The sequence below is a fragment of the Primulina tabacum genome, chromosome 6 (genome assembly GCF_025594145.1).
Source record: "Primulina tabacum isolate GXHZ01 chromosome 6, ASM2559414v2, whole genome shotgun sequence".
In the NCBI taxonomy this organism is placed as follows: Eukaryota; Viridiplantae; Streptophyta; class Magnoliopsida; order Lamiales; family Gesneriaceae; genus Primulina; species Primulina tabacum.
In genome coordinates this window covers 25,002,470-25,020,300 of record NC_134555.1, presented here as the reverse complement: position 1 = coordinate 25,020,300, position 17,831 = coordinate 25,002,470, and the positions used below count along the sequence as shown (strand labels likewise).

Below are 17,831 nucleotides of genomic sequence, written 5' to 3'. Positions count from 1 at the left end.
ATTATTTATTTATATAGTTATAATTATAATAATAGGTACCATATATAAAATATCGGTTAATTCGGTATTTTCTATAGTGGAAACTATATTATATTATGTGTGTGTTTAATTTTCTTGGAACCAATATTTATGGTGGTTTCTTTTGTTTTACTTTTAGTTAAACAATATTACATAAACCAAGAATAAATCCTCAAGCCTTGACAAAATTTATAATTTGTAAACTTCATTCTTGCATTTGGTAATCTATAAATTAATAAATTTAAACTCAAAATAACCTCTCTGAGGATCGATCTCGTACTTACGAAATATATTACTTGCAGACAACCTACACTTGGGTGAATTATTATTTAAGTAGTAGCAAGTTTTTGGCGCGGTTGCCGGGGAGGTATAAATTAAGTTTATATTTGTTAATTATGTTTTATTTATAAATATTGTGTTGTTTTTTTTGTATGAGTATTTGGAGTCGAAAAAAAAGTGGTAGACTTATTCGAGTATCTGAAAATAATTTAAACATGGATGATAATTCAAATAATCAAGATAATGATAATAATAATAATAATAATATTCAAGAACATGATCAATTAAGAACACTTAGGCACCATATGAACCCTATTAGAACTAGTGCCCCATCTTGTTTAGTTTTTCCTCCTGATGCATCTAATTTCAACTTCAAACCTCAAATTATTCAACTTTTACCAAATTTCCATGGCTTAGATTCTGAAAATCCATATTTGCATCTAAGAGAATTTGAGGAAGTTTGTAACACTTATAATGATCAAAATTGTATCATGGATATAGTTCGATTAAAGCTTTTCCCTTTTTTTTTAAAACATAAAGCTAAAACATGGCTATAAAATTTAAGATCAAGTTCAATAAGATCATGGGAAGAAATGCAACAACAATTTCTCAAAAAGTTTTTCCCTTCCCATAGAACAAACTCTTTTAAAAGACAAATTACAACTTTTTCTCAAAAACAAGGAGAAACGTTTTATCAATGTTGGGATAGATATAAAGAATTACTTAATACATGCCCACATCATGGTTTTGAAACATGGAGAATAGTTTCTCACTTTTATGAAGGTCTAATACCTAAAGATAGGCAAATGATAAAATTCATGTGTAATGGAACTTTTGAAGATAAAAACCCAAATGAAGCTATGGAATATTTGGATTCATTAGCAGAAAATGCTCAAAATTGGGATAATATAGGCACAATAGAACCACCAACAACTAAAAATAATAATTCAACAAATGGGGGTGGTATCTATAATCTTAAAGATGATATAGATATTCACGCTAAACTTGCATCTTTAGCAAGAAAAATTGAGTCATTAGAAATGAAAAAGAGTGGTCAATTAAAAAGTATTCAAGAAATTGTTTGTCATATATGTGATACACATGATCATGCTACAAAAGATTGTCCAACATCACCTTCAATTAAAGAATGTCTCCATGAACAAGCAAATTATGTTAACAATTATAAAAAACCAATACTAGATCCTTTTTCACCATCATATAATCCTGGATGGAAAAATCATCCTAATTTTAGTTGGAGGAATGATAATAATGCACAACCGTCACAACAATATTTTGAAAATAACCAAAATCATCAAGGTTATATTTCCTAATGTTACACTTCCAAGAAAAAACTTTGAAGATGTAATTCATGCATTTATCCAAAAGCAAGAGTCTATCAATATTCAAAACAGTCAATCTATGAGTGATTTGAAAGAAACTCTTGCAAAATTTGCATCTGCACTTAATATTCATGAAAAAGGAAAATTTCCATCTCAACCTCAACCTAATCCTAAAAATCAAAATCAAGAATTAAAAAATGAAAAAATTGATCAAATAAAATCTGTTATTACCCTTAGAAGTGGTAAAATAGTTAATGATCCATATAGTAATGAAAACAAGGATCATTTAAAATCAAAGAGTAAGGATGATAATCCTGATACTTTTGAGAATGATGATACCTTAAATTTTAAGAATAATATGGTGAATGATAAATCATCTGAAATAGTAAATAAGTCAAATAAACCTCCACCATTTCCTCATGCATTAAAAAATCATAAAAAACAAAAAAGTGATTCTGATATCTATGAAGTTTTTAAACAAGTGAAGATAAATATTCCATTATTAGATGCTATTAAACAAGTACCTTCTTATGCAAAATTTTTAAAAGACTTATGTACTGTAAAGAGAAAATTGCATGTGAAGAAAAAAGCATTCTTGGCTGAACAAGTAAGTTCTATTCTTCAAAATAATTCTAGTTTAAAATATAAAGATCTTGGTTGTCCAACAATTTCATGTATTATTGGAGAAAATAAAATTAAAAAAGCTTTTTTGGATTTGGGAGCAAGTGTGAATTTACTTCCTTATTCAGTTTATGAAAAACTTAATTTAGGAGAATTAAAACCCACTTCTGTTACTCTCTTACTGGCGGATAGGTCAATCAAAAAACCTAGATGTATTGTAGAAGATGTGTTGGTTCAAGTTGATAAATTCATATATCCTGTAGATTTTATTGTTTTGGATACACAACCAATAGAAGTACATAATGAAATTCCAGTAATATTGGGACGACCATTTCTAGCAACTTCAAATGCTTTAATTAATTGTCGAAATGGAATAATGAAATTGTCTTTTGAAAATATGACTCTAGAACTTAATGTGTTCAATTTATGTAAACAACCAAGTATTAATGAAAATGAATATGATAATGAAATTGAAACAATTGTGGAAGAAAATATACAAGAAGAAAACTTAAATCAACAATCTGAAGTTTTTTCAATAGAAAGTTTTGAGTCTAAAAATAATTTTAAAGAAGATGATAATACAAAACTTGAATTAAAAGTTTTACCATTAGAATTGAAATATGTATTTCTTGGTAAAAATAAAACATTTCATGTTGTAATTTCTTCCACTCTTTTGCCAAATCAAGAAGAAGATTTGATTAAATTACTTAAAAAATATAAAAATGCAATTGGATGGACTTTGAAAGATATAAAAGGTATGAATCCTTTAATTTGTACACATAAAATTCACTTGGAAGAAAATGCTAAAACATATCAACAACCACGAAGAAGGTTAAATCCACATATGAAGGAAGTTGTTAAGAATGAAGTATTAAAACTATTAGACGTTGGAATTATCTATCCAATTTCAGATAGTAAATGGGTAAGTCCAACACAAGTAGTACCTAAAAAGTCCGGCATCAGTGTTATAAAAAATGAAAAAGGAGAGTTATCACAAGCTAGGATTCCATCTAGTTGGCGTATGTGTATTGATTATAGAAAATTAAATGATGTAACTAGAAAAATCATTTCCCACAACCATTTTTAGATCAAATTCTAGAAAAAGTAGCAGGAAATTCTTATTAGTGTTTTCTTGATGGGTATTCGGGGTATTATCAAATACCTATATCATTAGAAGATAAAAAAAAACTACTTTTACTTGTCCTTTCGGAACTTTTGCATTTAAAAGAATGCCATTTGGTTTATGTAATGCTCCGGCTACTTTTCAAAGATGCATGTTAAGTATTTTCAGTGATATGATTGAAGAATATGTAGAAGTTTTTATGGATGATATAACTGTTTTTGAAAACTCATTTGAAAATTGTCTTAAAAATCTAGAAGAAGTATTAAAAAGATGTGAAGAAAAAAATCTTGTTTTAAATGGGAAAAATGTCATTATATGGTTAAATCTGGGATTGTTTTAGGACATGTGATATCTGAAAAAGGAATTGAAGTTGATAAAGCCAAAGTTGATGTTATTGCTAATTTAACATCACCAAAAACGGTCAAAGAAGTTCGATCATTCTTGGGTCATGCAGGATTTTATAGAAGGTTTATAAAAAATTTCAGCATAATATCTAAACCAATTTCAAATCTTTTAACAAAAGATACACAATTTGAATGGACTCAGAAATGTGAAAATGCTTTTAAAAAAATTATTAATCTTTTAGTTACATCACCTATTTTACAGCCTCCAGATTGGTCTTTACCATTTGAATTAATGTGTGATGCAAGTGATTATGCTATAGGAGCTGTGTTAGGACAAAGAAAAGAAGGAAAACCTTATGCAATCTATTATGCTAATAGAACCTTAAATAGTGCCCAAATAAATTATTCAACTACTGAAAAAGAATTACTTTCAGTAGTATTTGCATTAGATAAGTTTCGATCTTATTTAATTGGTTCTACTACTATTGTTTACACCGATCATTATGCCATAAAATATTTATCAAATAAACAAGATGATAAGCCAAGATTAATACGGTGGATTTTATTGTCACAAGAATTTGATATTATAATTAAAGATAAAAAAGGAAAAGAAAATGTTGTAGCCGATCATTTATCTAGAATAATGACTGAATCATCTCATAATGAAATACCAATAAATAAAAATTTTCCAGATTATCAGTTGTTTTATGCTACTATTATGCCCTGGTTTGCTAACATTGTAAATTTTCTTATGACAAATAAAATGTCTTCTCATTGGAATTCACAGGATAAGAATAAATTCTTGATAGAAGTTAAAAAATTTTATTGTGATGATCCTTACTTATTTAAGTATTGTCCTGACCAAATTTTTCGACGATGCATACCCGACAATGAAGTAAGTAATGTTATTAAATTTTGTCATTCTGAAGCATGTGGAGGTCATTTTTCATCCAATAAAACGTCTACAAAAATCTTACAATGTGGATTTTATTGACCGTCTTTATTCAAAGATACGCATTTATTTTGCAAATCTTGTGAAAACTGTCAAAAGATGGGATCAATTTCAAAACGAAACATGATGCCTTTAAATCCAATCATAATTATTGAAATATTTGATAGTTGGGGGATAGATTTTATGGGTCCATTTCCATTATCTTTTGGATATACGTACATTTTAGTCGCTGTTGATTATGTTTCAAAATGGATTGAAGCAATTGCATGTAGAACTAATGATCATAAAGTTGTTATAAATTTTTTAAAAGAAAATATTTTTAGCCGATTTGGAATACCTAGAGCAATAATTAGTGATGGGGAAGTCATTTTATAAATAAATCATTTTCTTCTTTGTTAAGAAAATATGGCATTACACATAAAGTTTCTACCCCATATCATCCTCAAAGTAATGGTCAAGTTGAACTTGCAAATAGAGAAATAAAACTAATTTTAGAAAAAACAGTTAATCCAAATCGAACAGATTGGTCTTTATGATTAACTGATGCATTATGGGCATATAGAACTGCATTTAAAACATCATTAGGGATGTCACCATGTATGTTAGTTTTTGGTAAGCATTGTCATTTACTGGTTGAACTTGAACATAAAGCTTATTGGGCAATTAAAGCATTTAATATTAATTTATATAATGCATCTAAATTAAGAAAATTGCAAATAAATGAACTTGAAGAATTAAGAAATGATGCATATGAAAATTCAAAGATTTATAAAGATAAAACTAAAGCCTTTCATGATAAAAAAATTATGAGAAAGTCATTTGAAATTGGACAAAAAGTTTTACTTTATAATTCTCGTTTTCATTTATTTTTAGGTAAACTAAGATCGAGGTGGTCAGGACCATTTATAGTCAAATTTGTTTATCCTCATGGTGCTGTTGATATTGAAAATCCTAAAAATAATGACGTGTTTAAAGTTAATGGGCAAAGACTTAAGCCTTTTATAGAAAATGAAATTCTTAATAATGAGTTTATGCCTTTATATGATCCACAATAGTTGTTTGATATTTTCATTTTGTTTTGCAGATTCTAGTTCATTTCCCGGTTAAGTGGCGGATAACGGTACTCCGTGACTGTTTAAGTCGGTTTCTTCAGTTTTCCCAAAATAATTGAAATATATATAATAATAATAATATGGATGCGTGTATTATGAATCTTCGTAAATATTTTGCTTGTTTACCTGATAATGCGTTGAAAAAAATTTATAAAGCTAGATGTGAGCGGCTAAGGTTGATGATGTCATATGGCATACCGAATGATGTCCGTTTGATAATTGAAGAAAAAGTCTGATTGGTTGGGGAAGCAAGTGAATTAATAATAAGACATATGCCAGGATTTGGTAAAAGCACATATGCCAAAAAGCGAAGAGCTAAACATATAGGTGGATGTCATAAATGTGCAAGGTGGACTTGTAAGGGAAAATGCAAAAATGTTGGAATGACATCAATGAATAGAGAAGATAAAATTTTATTCATTAAGAATGATCTGAGTAAAGAGCCTTTGGATAATTTTCTAGAGGTTCTTGATACGCATTCTAGTGGGTACGTGCAAAATGAACTTCTTAAACTATGGTGGCAATTTCAACAGGAGGAATATCAATATGGACGGTGGAATCAGCCTTACAAAGATCCTACTGTAGTAACGCATATCTATTTAGATAAGTAAATATATATACACAATTTCGTCTTGGGAATCTGACGTTAAAATACCATGTTTGCCAATTTATAAGAAAATTGGATGGGAAGCATATCCTCGACTCATAGAAGGCGTTGAAGCCGTTACTGAACGTAAAATCAGAGGAAGATGTGAGCCACAATCACAACTACGCTGTATATATTTGTTTTAATTTTGTCATTTTTATTTTCTTTTAATAATAATAATTTCCTGTTCAAATATTGGCTTTTGGCATGTTACGCTTATAAATTCATATGTTGTGATCTAACAATTACAAAAAAACATATTTCTCAACATGTCAACGTTCACGGTAAGTAAAATAAAAAATATTTGTGTATTTTGTGGATCTAGTGCAGGAAAAGATTCAATTTATGAAGAAGTAGCAGAAAATCTTGGAATAACACTTGCTAAAAAAAAGATTCATTTGGTATATGGTGGTGGTGAAGTTGGCCTCATGGGAAAAGTTGCAAAAGCTGCGCATGCAGGTGGAAGTGAAGTTTTAGGCATTATTCCGATTACCTTAGCCAATCTTACAGGACCAACAATAGGAGAAGAAATGAAAGTGGACAACATGTATGAACGAATTACTCAAATGATTGAACATTCAGATGCTTTCATTGCTTTGCCAAGAGGTTTCGGTACTTTAGAAGAAATATTTCATACTGTTTGTTGGGCACAATTAAATATCCACAATAAGCCAATTGGTTTGTTAAATGTTAACAATTATTATGATAAACTGTTATCGTTTCTTGATGATGTTGTGGAACAGGGATTTATTTCATTAGCTTCGCGAAGGATGTTAGTTTCTGCTACAAGTGAAGGTGAACTTATTGATTTACTGCAAGGATTTAGTCATGAACCAGATCCATCCTTATCTCAACTTAATTGGCCAACATCCAAAAGTAAGAAAAGAAAATTCATGTGATGCTAAACTTGTGATTCAACGGTATGTTTTAATGTTTTTCTTTAAGGTATGAATAATTTCTTCTTCTTCTCCTCTTAGTTTTATTATATAAAAATTAAAATATATACTTATATATAGTAATAATAATAATAATTTTTAGTTCAATGTCGAGTAAGGTGTCAGTAAAATGCACCTGAGACGCATTAGTTAATAATTATTGGAAAATCACAATACACTAGATTTTAATATTCATTATATTCAAAATACAGACTAAAAGAAAAATTAGTTTTTCATATGTACCAATTTATATATATATTTTGATCAATTAATATAAAATATATAATAGATGTGTTCATATATATATATAGTTGTATGTGTTTTCAAATAAAATAATTTCTAAAATTTTTATGAGAATATAGTTAAAAGATATGGTTTGTATGGTTGTTAACATATATAATTGAAAGAATTCTTTTGTAAAAGTATAATATATACTCACACATTTTTGTGAGTGAGTGGTGAGAAATGAAAAAATAATTAATAAACTTTTATTGATTATTAAAAAATGGTTAATTACAAGAATATAACTCCCCTAAAAAAAATATTTATTGAAAAAGAAAAAAAAAGAAGTAAATATATAACGGACTGCAAAATACTTTATTCATTGTAATTTTTTTAGATTTGATTGATGTACTATCAATGTGTTCTAAAAACATCAATATTGTGTTAAAAAAAAAAAAAAAACAAAAAACAAACAAACAAACAAACAAAAAGATTTGTTTGCGCTAGATAAGTTTCAAAGGTAGTCGGATGTATCCGTTATATAAATGTTTATATATATACATATATATATATATTTATGGTAGAATGTTTGGATAAAAAATTTTATGTTATTGTAAAATTTTGCAGTCACGTTATTTAAAAAAAAACAATAAAAAAATGGGGATTTTATTCTTTGTAAATTTTCTTATTTTGTTTTCAATATTAGTTTAATTAATTGTCTGCTTTAATACTTAGCATTTTTCAATGAGAGTTAATATTCATTCCAACTCCATGAGTGAAAACTTTGTATTCCTTAAACATTTTGATCTGAAAGAATATATGGAGTTGAGGCTTTTACAATAATATTCTTGATATTATACATGTTATGGTGGGTGGTGTGAATTATCTTTTTGACTATATTATTATAAAAAATTTAGAAATTTAAAAAAAATTATATATATATTGTTACTTTATATATTATGTGAAAATAAGAATAATAATAAAAACACATTTAATTATATATTATTATGTTAAACGAAAATATATATATATATATAAATCAATATATGATTTTGTTTTTAATAAATATGTTTGTATTTGAATATATAAAAGGAATAAAGAATCGAGGTTGTGATTTTTCGATAAAGTTTATTACTAAGGAGCTAGTAATAAGATAATGTGGGGGTGTGATGAAACTTAAAATTAATAATTTATTATATGTTAAAACCTGTATTTTAAAATTTAAGTTTCATTAAAATTATAAAATTATGTTATTTTAGTATTGTTTGTTTATATTTAATTGTCTTACTAAATATGTTTTATTTTCAGGTTTTCTACGTATTGGTAAAATAATGATAACTCAAGCTAGAGAATTCAAATGGAGGTGACCCAAACATGTTTGGAATCCTTGAGAAATTATGTACAACTTTGCAGAAGACATGATTGCCTAAAAAGTTCATTAAGATGATCAAATTGTGCAAATATCAAAAGGAGGACAAATTTACTTTTACTATGACCAGCATATAGTAAAATAATCATAACTATTTCAATATTTAACCAAATGAGGTGAACCAAGTGGCCAAATTCATCTACAGACAATTCCCCACATGTTTGTCGTTTTGAGCAGAGTCAAATTCGGTGATTAAAGTTGTGGAACAAAGCATTGAAAAAAGGGACAGGGAATTGAACTTGGAGGAGACAAAGAATACTATTGCAACTACATGGTATTAATAAAAATTTTGACCCTTTCTCTCATTTGGCCTATAAATAGAGGCCTTGTTCTAGCTTGAGAATCATTCTATCTCATTGTAAAATATAGTCTGAGTGTGTATCAAAGTTCTAAGTTCCAATATATTTTCTTTCATGTTCTCAACTATGAGTGATATTTTAGTGTTGATCAAAAGTAAGCTTATGGCAAACTAAATCTATTATGTCAAGGTGAAGAGGATGCATTCTTGGTGAAGTAAGATTGTTTATATTTTGTATATTCTTTCTTTATTTCTTTTCATTTAGCTAACTTATTTTTATTGTAGGTATAAAAATGAATTATTTGTCGTTATCAATTTACATCAAATGCTTGATACCATTAAAGTGGTTATCTTGATTTGTTGTTTAATTTTGATACAATAAATATTTCATCACTTATTATATATATATATATATAGATATATATATATATTTATATAATAATATCATAATATTTCATTTAGACGATAGCGTGGCTCTGCCGGTTGTTCTAAATGAAATATTATGATTTAATACTAACATCTAACAATCTAACATTTACTTTATCGCAAATAACTTTTACTTTTACCGCAACTAACTTATTAAATCAATATATTTCATTTAGGCAATAGCGTGGCTCTGCCGGTTGTTCTAAATGAAATATAATGATTTAATTTAACATTTACTTTATGCAATTATTTATTTATATAGTTATAATTATAATCATAGGTACCATATATAAAATATCGGTTAATTCGGTATTTTCTATAGTGAGAACTATATTATATTATGTGTGTGTGTAATTTTCTTGGAACCATTATTTATGGTGGTTTCTTTTGTTTTACTTTTAGTTAAACAATATTACATAAACCAAGAATAAATCCTCAAGCCTTGACAAAATTTATAATTTGTAAACTTCATTCTTGCATTTGGTAATTTATAAATTAATAAATTTAAACTCAAAATAACCTCTATGAGGATCGATCTCGTACTTACGAAATATATTACTTGCAGACAACCTACACTTGGGTGAATTATTATTTAAGTAGTAGCACCATGCACACATACAAACACGACAACAGCCGGATAACTCCGGTGAGAATAAACTCCCAGTATAAATCAACGAACATGCAATCATATAAACAATGTAAAAGCATGTAACAAATATCAGTACCATGTATCAAAATCTGAAACATAATCAATATAAAATTGTAAATCAGACTCGTGACTCCACGTCTCAGACTAGACTCAATCCTAGTCTAGGGATCCCGATTTCCAGACGTTGGCATTACTATATCGAATTCAGCAATAGAAGAAACTCCAATTCTATTCAATCGATATAACCAAACATCTAGTGTCTTGACCTATCCGTCACAGACTGTGGCACTATCGCCAATTCACTATCTTGTGACAATGTGCAATGTGCCAGTGACGATTCCATCACTATCGGCACTTATGTCACAAGATCACTCGTCTAATACTCATCTAATACATGCTTCTATAAATCAATAGAACAAGCATATCAATTCAAATCATTGTAAATAATAACAATAAGTATGTGATTTAGGGAAACTCAAGTATATCCTACTCGAGTCGTTCTCCCGGTACCACATTGACTTATACCTTTCTTTTTGTAAATCTGATTCTGTCGAAGTGTCGAAATCAAAGTCTGTCAATACTCAATCTGGCAATAACAATATCGAAAATACAATATCAATATACTGCTCAAATTAATACCGAGTCTGATCAATCTGAATTCAATTGAAAATCAAAGGCATAACGGAACAATCTGAATATCCCCGTCAATACAATATCAACAGATAATAATTACAATCCATAACTGATATCCAATACAATCGGTAATCAATCCACAATCCAAATCTGTCCAATATCAATCAATATAATATGAAAAACCATAACAATTCCATACGGTATCCGTTCTTCAATCCGGTTTCGATTATACGATGTTTAACATGTCGAGAACACCATATATGAATCATATCTGATTATGAAAATATCATAATTTCAAGACATAACAAAACTTAAGAAAACTTACGTCCAGTTGTAGCTGTCAACGATAGGAACATGGTGTTGTACTCGAATTCAAAATCAGACAGGCGGATCTTGCACAAATCGAATTCTGAAATCAAGAATTGAAAATCTCTCTCCTGGCCTCGATTTCCTATTATGAAGGAATGAATTATATATATATACACATCTCGTGCATGCCCAAGCCAAGTGGCTTATTTTTCAAACTGCATGTCTCGCGCTCGGGCGGACATAAAGTTCCTCCCGGGCGCGGAACTCTCGGCCATTGCATTAATAGACAATCGCGAAACTTCCGCCCGGGCGCAAAACCTTTGGCCCTCTTCTTTTATCATGCGGCGCTCGGCGGACAAAAACTTCCGCCCGGGCGCAGAACTTTCGGCCCAACTCTTCTCTTCTTCTTTTTAATTCCCATACTTTGTCCAATCTGGTCTCGGAATGGCCCGGGTATAATCATATCAATTAAAAATCAATAATTCCAGATTAACAGAATCAAAATCTCGGGCATTACATTTCTCCCCCCTAAGATTCGATTTCGTCCCCGAAATCACAGGCAATCAAATCATATCAGAAAGAAATGTAACAGAAACTAAATAGAAAACTCACCTCAGTTAAATAATGCTGGGAATTCCTGTCTCATATCTGATTCAATCTCCCAAGTAGCTTCTTTAGTGCCATGACGAGTCCATTGAACTTTTACAAGAGTAATAGTCTTTGTTCTAAGTTGCTTTTCCTTGCAATCGATAATCTGGATCGGTTTTTCAACATAACTTAGACTTTCATCAAGTTCTGCCTCGTCTGGCTGAATAATGTGAGAATCATCAGGGAGATATTTCCGCAGCATAGATACATGAACGACGTTATGTTTCCCCGATAATGAAGGCGGTAATGCGAGTCGATAGGTACGATCTCCTATCTTCTCGAGAATCTCATATGGACCAACGTATCGTGGAGACAACTTCCCTTTCTTGCCAAATCTAACAACTCCTCTGAAAGGTGAAATCTTCAAAAATACTCTGTCTCCTGCCTCAATTACCAACGGTCTGCGTCGAATGTTTGCATATTTGGCTTGTCTGTCCTGTGCTACCTTCATTCTTTTCTGAATCAGTTTCATTTTCTCTGTCATATCTCTGATCATATCAGGTCCAATCTCAGGAATCTCAGAGATATCATCCCAATACAGAGGGGATCGACACTTCTTTTCGTACAACGCTTCGAAAGGCGCCATCTCAATACTCGTTTGATAACTATTGTTGTACGAAAACTCACAGAGAGGCAATGCATCTTGCCAATTAGTGCTAAAATCAAGCACTACAGCTCTCAGCATATCTTCCAATGTTTGAATCGTTCGCTCTGACTGTCCGTCGGTCTGTGGATGATATGCGGTACTAAGATGTAATTTCGTACCTAGAGCTTGCTGCAAACTCTGCCAGAAGAGCGAAGTGAATCGAGGATCACGGTCTGAAACAATCGACTTTGACACTCCGTGCAATCTGACCACTTCTCTAATATAAATATCGGCCATCTGGTCATATCTGTACGTCATCTTTTATGGAATAAACATGCGGATTTGGTCAATCTGTCAATCACAACCCAAATCGCACCACAACCTCTGGAGGAACGTAGTAACTGCGTCACAAAATCCATGGAAATGTGATCCCATTTCCATTCAGGAATAGATAAACTCTCCAGTAAACCTCCTGGTTTCTTCCTCTCGGCTTTCACATGTTGGCAATTCAAACATTTGGATACAAATGTAGCAATATCAGCTTTCATTTGCTTCCACCAGTATCGTGTCTTCAAATCATTGTACATCTTCCTGCCACCAGAATAAATGCTAAAATGACTGCTGTGCGCTTCTGTCAGTATCCGATGTCTCAAATCTGAAACATTGGGCACAACAATACGATTATTCACATACAAAACACTGTCATGAACCTGATATTCCGATTGATGTCCAGCTCTGACCATAGCAATCGAATTCTGTACATTCTGATCCACTTTCTGAGCCGCTTTAATTTTCAAAATCACCTCTGGTTCGGCTTGAACAACATATAATCTTAGAGGCTGACAATCTGTTTCAAAAGCTAATCCAGACAAACAGCAATCTTCTATCAAATTCGAAACACCAATTGTCGATAAGGATAAAGAACAAACCTTTCGACTTAGTGCATCTGCTACTGCATTAGATTTCCCCGGATAATACTTGATTTCACAATCAAAGTCTTTAAGCAAATCAAGCCATCTTCGCTGTCTCATATTCAACTCTGACTGTGAAAAGAGATATTTCAAGCTTTTATGATCAGAATAGATTTCAAACTTCTCACCGTAAAGGTAGTGTCGCCATATCTTCAAAGCAATTACAATGGCAGCCAATTCAAGATCATGAATTGAGTAATGAGTCTCATGTGGCTTCAGCTGTCTCGAGGCATAAGCAATAACATGCCCTCGCTGCATCAAAATACAACCCAATCCTCGGTGAGATGCATCACAATAAACCACAAAATCACCAGTACCTGATGGAATAGTCAATATCGGTGCACTGGTCAGTCTTTAATTCAGCTCAAGAAAACTGGACTCACAGTCTTCAGACCATACAAATGGAGCATTCTTCTGAGTCAACTGAGTAATTGGCTTGGCAATGCTAGAAAAATCTTTAATAAATCGCCGGTAATATCCTGCCAAACCCATAAAACTGCGAATCTCGGGTACTGAAGTCGGTCTCAGCCAAGAAATCACTTCCTCAACCTTACTGGGATCAAATGATATACCGTCTCCGGATATTATATGCCCCAGAAATACAACCTGTCTCAACCAAAACTCACATTTCGATAGTTTAGCATATAACTTCTCAGCCCTCAGGATTTTCAATACAGTTCTCAAATGCTCGGCATGTTCAATCATATTCTTCGAATAAATCAATATGTCATCAATGAATATAATTACAAACTCATCGAGGTATCTCTGAAAAACACGGTTCATCAATCCCATAAATACAGCTGGAGCATTGGTCAAACCAAATGGCATGACAATAAATTCATAGTGTTCATACCTGGTTCTGAACGCTGTCTTCGAGATATCAGAATCCCTGACTCTCAGCTGATGGTATCCTGATCTCATATCGATCTTGGAATATACAGATGAACCCTGCAACTGGTCAAACAAATCATCAATGCGAGGCAAGGGATATTTATTCTTTACCGTTGCTTTATTCAGTTGCCGATAATCGATACAGAGTCTCATCGAACCGTCCTTCTTTCTCACAAACAGTACCGGAGCACCCCAAGGAGACACACTCAGTCTAATATACCCCTTGGCCAATAGATCCTCCAACTGTTCTTTCAACTCTTTCAATTCAATCGGTGTCATTCTGTACGGAGCCCTCGAAATCGGAATTGTACCTGGCATTAACTCAATACTGAAGTCTATCTCTCGAATCGAAGGCAATCCAGGAATCTCATCTGGGAAGACATCAGTAAACTCACACACCACTGGCAAATCCGCCAATGATGGACTCGATTTCAGTAAATCAACTGAATAGACAAGGAATCCCTCCGCTCCTTTCTGTAACAATCGAGTCAAAGACAATACGGATATCAAAAGAATTCTAGATCGAGAAGCCTTACCGTAGAATTTCCACTCATCAGCCATATCCGGTCTGAATCTCACAATCTTGTGGAAAAAATCAATAGTTGTCACGCCCCGAGTCCGAAGCGTCGTTGACATCCGGCATTGTTTAACAATTACATTGAAAAACAATAAAGCCTCGTATCAAATCAAACCAGTCTTTTTCATAAATAGAGTATTGTCTTACAATGACAAAAAAATAAACTTTTACATCAGAGTTGCAGAAGCTAAACAAAAGAAAAGGAGTACAATTCTCGATTTCCTGATCTCGAAATCTGATCACCATCCCCAGAACGCTTCTTGCTCCTCCTCGTTTACTTGCTCTTTATTTTTATCTGAAATTGTAAGGGGTGAGTGTTTTGGGAAAACACTCAGCAAGTGGGGGTCGATCGATTCCAAAGATACATATAGAACTTAGTTTTCTTAAAACGTTCTTTTAACAGACTTTCAAAACTTAATATTCTTAACTTATCAGGACAGAGACAAATCGTATAAATGACAGAATTCATCAGATGATTCAGAACAATTCAGAAACCGATTAACTCAATTCAGAACAGAACATATCAGAACAGACATGACACTGTTACTCATATCATTTCTATGGTCAGATTGTCCCCAATATGTTAGTCCTCTAAGGGGTGAGGCCAGAACACGGTTTTATACCCACCGATGGGGGCCAGACAGAAATGGTTTTATACCCACCATTGGGGGCCAAACAGAAATGGTTTTATACCCACCATTGGGGGCCAGACAGAATCACAATACTCGTCCCATTTCAAATCAATTTGTAACAGTGCAACACAAAATTCAGATTTGCCAGACAGAACGTATCAGAGTTTCAGCCGGATTCAGCGGAACCAAAGAATTTTGAACAACAAACAGGGCACATAATCGATCGAAATTTTAAACGGACAGACTTCATATTTTCGAAAATGGAGACACACAATCATGCATGTCATAATAAATATTCAAGTTTAAAAATACAAAAAGTATACGTAACAAAAGCCCATTTACCGTATTTGCAGATTTTGATACAACACGTCTTCTCAAAAATCGGGCAGCACTTCGGCGCAACTTTGGAAAATGCAGTCTTCAATGACACAACACCTCGACGTAGGAATTCCGCTCTGGACTGTACGAGCTTTCCTTTCTTCTTTTTCCTTGCTTGAATCGGCCGAAGGCTTGAAGGTGAGGAGAGGGCCGAAATTTTGTAGCTTTTTGAGGGATTATTTGAAGTGCATTTGGCATGAGGATTGTGGTACTATTTATAGAGAAATTCTAGCCCTTTCATCTAGCCCTTGGTCGACCACTTGGGCTCCAAGAAAAGGTTTAATTGTGTTTCAATTCTCCATGCATTCCTCAAGTTCAAGGCTATCCATAATTGTGGTCCAAAATCCCATGCACCCTTAATTGCCATCTTGATTTTCTAAAGGGTCATTTCTTGCATCATTAACTTGTCCATACCTTTAGTTCATCCCTTAGCTTCTACCTTGGTTATCTCAAAGGTCACTTCTTGCATAATAAGTTTGTCCAAACCCTTAGCTTAACTTTTAGCTCCCTTTTTGATCTTGTTAGGACAAGCATGGTTGAGCTTCTTTGAGCTGAAAGTTCGAGTCCTTGAGCTGGGGTTTTACTCCTCCAGTGATAATTCTTCAATGGATATGGTTGCTTGTAGTTTGGCCTCCCGTTGAGTCAGTCACCGAGCTTTGAAGCTACTTCCTCGAGTTAAATTTACTGAAAATCTAAGTTAACATTCAAGTTTTATAGTTAGGATGAAAGTTGTTAAGCTTAGTTTGAGTTAAATTTCAAGTTTGAATTTCTTACATGATTTGTTTCGGATCGGAAAATCCCGGGTTCTCACATCCCTCCCTCCTTATTAAAAGTTTCGTCCTCGTAACTTGCATTAGCTTGATCATTCGAACAGATGAGGGTATTGTGATCGCATTTTCTCCTTGAGTTCCCATGTTGCCTCTCTTTCAGCATGATTTGACCACTGTACCTTGACATAAGGTATTGTCCGGTGTCTCAACACTTGGTCTTTTGTGTCCACTATTCGGATATGGACTTCTTCGTATTTAAGTTCTTCGTTAAGTTTTCCTTCAATCATCAGTGGTGTAACCTTGAGTACATGACTCGGGTCTGGGACATACTTCCTCAGCTGTGAGATGAGGAAAACATTATGTATTCTGGACATATCTGGTGGTAATTCTAATCGGTAAGCTAAGGTTCCTACCTTCTCCAGTATCTCGAACGGTCCCACATACCTTGAATTTAGCTTTCCGGATTTACTGAACCGAACTACTCCCTTCATGGGAGAGACCTTAACGTAAGCTTTCTCACCAATTTCCAACTGTAAGGGTCTTCTCTTCAGATCGGCCCAGCTTTTCTGCCTATCTTGGGCTGCCTTGAGTCTCTCCTTGATTATGACTACTTTATCAACGGTTAACTGAATAAGTTCCGGTCCGGTAACAGCTTTTTCTCCGACCTCGTCCCAATATAGAGGCGACCTACACTTCCTTCCATACAAAGCTTCATACGGGGCCATCTCGATGCTACTGTGATAACTGTTGTTATAGGCGAATTCTATCAGGGGTAACTGTTCACTCCAGTTCCCAGGAAAATCCAGAGCACATGCCCTCAGCATGTCCTCGAGGGTCTGAATCGTCCTCTCAGTTTGACCATCAGTTTGAGGATGATAGGCTGTGCTGAGAGTGACTTTGGTTCCCATAGCCTTTTGGAAACTTTTCCAAAATCTTGATACAAATCTTAGGTCTCTATCAGACAGTATACTTTCCGGAAATCCATGTAGCCTCACTATGTTGTCCATATACAAAGTGGCTAATTTATCCAAATTATAATTCA

At 32.7% G+C, this 17,831-nt stretch overlaps 1 non-coding gene across 1 annotated transcript; it reads right to left on the bottom strand.

The window, feature by feature from the left end:
- Positions 1-934: 934 nt before the first annotated feature.
- On the bottom strand, positions 935-1,045 carry LOC142550373 (small nucleolar RNA R71). Its single transcript, XR_012821336.1, has one exon. It is a non-coding gene; the product is annotated as a small nucleolar RNA R71 (small nucleolar RNA).
- Between the last annotated feature and the right edge of the window lie 16,786 nt (positions 1,046-17,831).